Below are 3,056 nucleotides of genomic sequence, written 5' to 3' on the forward strand. Positions count from 1 at the left end.
TTTTTTGGGGTGCCAAGCAAGGTAAAGGTGTTATTCATTGGGGATCTTGGAACAAATGTTGTGGCTCTCTTCTGGAAGGGGGTTTGGGCTGTAAGACCATGATCGATATGAGTAAAGTGTTTTCGTATAAGCTTTGGTTTAATTTCAGAACTAATAAGAGCTTATGGGCTAAGTTCTTACACAGTAAGTATTGTAGGGGTATGCATCCTTCTACTTGTTTTCCTAAAAGGGGTGACTCCCCTATATGGAAGAGATTATGTAAATTTCAAGGAAACATGGAAAGTTTAATTCAGTGGGGAGTTGGTAAAGGAGAGGTCTTTTTTTGGCAAGATCAATGATTGGGTAAGTTCTCTATTGACATGTTGCTTAATACTAGATCCATTTCTACTCTGCATGTGCATCATTTTATTCAGGATGGGGTGTGGAATATTAACCTTCTTAAAGAGCAAGTTCCTGATTTTATTATTAATTTGATTATTAAAATCCCTCTTCAATGCGAGAATCAGGATTCCATTCTCTTTACTAACTCGCATAATGGTTTATTTGAGGCTAAGGAAGCCTGGTATTGCATCAAGAAGAATAAGACTCACAACCCGTTTTTTTCTGTTATATGGCATAATTCGATCCCTACCACCTATGCTATCCTGGTGTGGCGTGTGATTTCTAATTTTATTCCTGTCGATATGAATCTGATGAAAAAAGGTATTCAATTAGCTTCTAAATATAATTGTTGTCAGCATATTGAAACAGTGAATCATGTGTTTGCTAATGGGCCTATTGCTGTTTCTGTTTGGTTGTATTTTGAAGAGCTGTCTCATTTTAAATTTTATCACAGTTTTCATTCCATTATTGATATTTTTAAATGCTGGTTCTCTACTAATAAAGGCCATGTTAGGAACTGTTTGGTTAGTATTATCATTTGGTTTCTTTGGAAGAATAGAAATGAAGCAAAGCATGATGGTATTAAGATGAACGCCTCTCGTATTATTCGTTCTGTTTGTGATAAAATTCAGCTGCTCTTTGAGTCTGGTTTGCTCAAATATAGCAATTTCAAAGGCTGTCGGCATGTGCTTCATGCTTTTAATATTTTGAGTAAAACGGATGTGCAGGAGAATAGAGTCTGCATTATTAGATGGCTTAAGCCTGATGTTAACTGGATTAAGCTTAATACTGATGGTTCGTATAATGGTAAGGTGGCTGGGTGTGGGGGCATTTTAAGAAATCATTTGGGGCAGGTGATCAAGGCGTTTGCTGGGCCTGTTTCCGGTAACTCTGCGTCTGTTGCTGAGCTTCATGGGGTTATTTATGGTATCAAAATGTGTATTAATTTGGGATATGATAGAGTCTGGATTGTTGTTGATGCCATGAATATTTTGCATTATATCAATAGTAATTTTTTGTTTAATGCAGAGAATTATTATTTGATTAGGGATCTTAAGCAGGACTTGGCTACCATTACTTTTCAGATTTCTCATATCCACCGTGAGGGTAACGGATGTGTTGATGCTTTGGCTACTCTTGGTTGCCAATTTCGGGAGTTTGTGGTTTTTAGCAGTAACGATATTCCTAGAATTGTCAATGGTTTGGTTAGATTGGATCGGTCTGGCTTGCCTTATATTAAGAAGTATTAGGGGTTTAATTGATGTTGTTTTTTGGGGTTTGATCTGTTTGGTGGTTAGGCTGGGCTGGGTTGGGGTTTCTGGGTGCTGCGGGGGCTGTTCTGTGATTTCTGGGATTTCCTTGGCTTGGTTGCTGGGCCTGCGGGTTTCTGGGGCTTGTGTTTTTAAATGTTTTGGGTGATGGCTTCTGTTGCCAGGTTTTTCATGTTCTCTTTTTGGTGGAGGGGAGAATTTTTTATGTTGGCAAGATTTATCTATTTTACGTGAAATTGGTTAATCATATGTGTTGTTTTTGGAGTTATTTTGTGTTACAGGTTGGGGAAAATTGTTTTTGGGCTACTGCTGACAGGGATAAAGTTAAAGGAGAGACGAAGATGCCTCAGATGTTTGAGAGTGTGTCGTGCAAGGTTCCTTCTACTTTCAAGTACAAGATCTTCTGTGGAATCCAGGTACTTCGTATTGTGCTCTTTTTTTGGTTTTTCTTTTTGCTTTGCCATTTTTGCAGGAAGATGATCGTGATCGTCTATTTGATGAGCTTCCTTTTTTGGGTGGCGTTTGTTTACTGCCCCAGTAGTTTGTTTCTCATATATTGTACTAGTAGGGTGGGAACCACAGGCTCGTAGGTTTTTTTCTTTACTTTTTGTTTGTAGCTCGTTCGAGCAAGGAAAATAGTTGGATGTTAGAGAACAAGGATCATAATCAGACAACTAAGGTTAGAGGGATCATATTTGGTCAGTGATAGAGGCCATAAGAACCATAGTTAGCAGGTAGTGGATATGAGACCTCCATGATAAAAATTTAGCTCAGACCAATTGACCCGATTGGAAAAAGATAAATCTTTGATTTTTTTTTTTTTAGTTTTAGACCAGTTTGCAAGTCTTTGAGAGTTTTGATGCCTGAAAATGATTATGAATGTTCTAGAATGAGTTTCAAAATTTTGGTGCAAATTTTGATAAAATTCGAAAAAGTCATAATTAGAATGCCTCGACACTGCAATTAGCCAAGGAACTAAAGGTTTTTTATATTTTTAATAAGCGTCATACGACTTAGAGGTATCAATGCTAGGCTATTAATAGCCCATTAAATATGTTTTAAAAATTGTTTGATTCATTCTATTCACATGCAGTCGGCGTAGAGGAGAGAGGAGAGGGTTTTTAGAGAGAGGACTCCGTTTTGATCCACTTCAGCCAATTTGTAGCGAGTTAGTTGAAAAAATTATTCATATCAAGGTAAGTGCCATTTTGTCTATCTCAGTTTTCAATAATTTGATATTTTTGAGATTTATTCAATAAAATTTATACTTTTGTTATCGAAATACGATGATAACTTTATATTGGTAGAACTTTTACAGCGTAAATTTTTATATGTTATAAAGATTGTGATTGCTAACATTTTGAGTATTTTCTGAATATGTTTTCCCTGATGTTTTGGATTTTA

This window comes from Dendrobium catenatum, unplaced genomic scaffold, assembly GCF_001605985.2.
Source record: "Dendrobium catenatum unplaced genomic scaffold, ASM160598v2 fragScaff_scaffold_1220, whole genome shotgun sequence".
In the NCBI taxonomy this organism is placed as follows: domain Eukaryota; kingdom Viridiplantae; phylum Streptophyta; class Magnoliopsida; order Asparagales; family Orchidaceae; genus Dendrobium; species Dendrobium catenatum.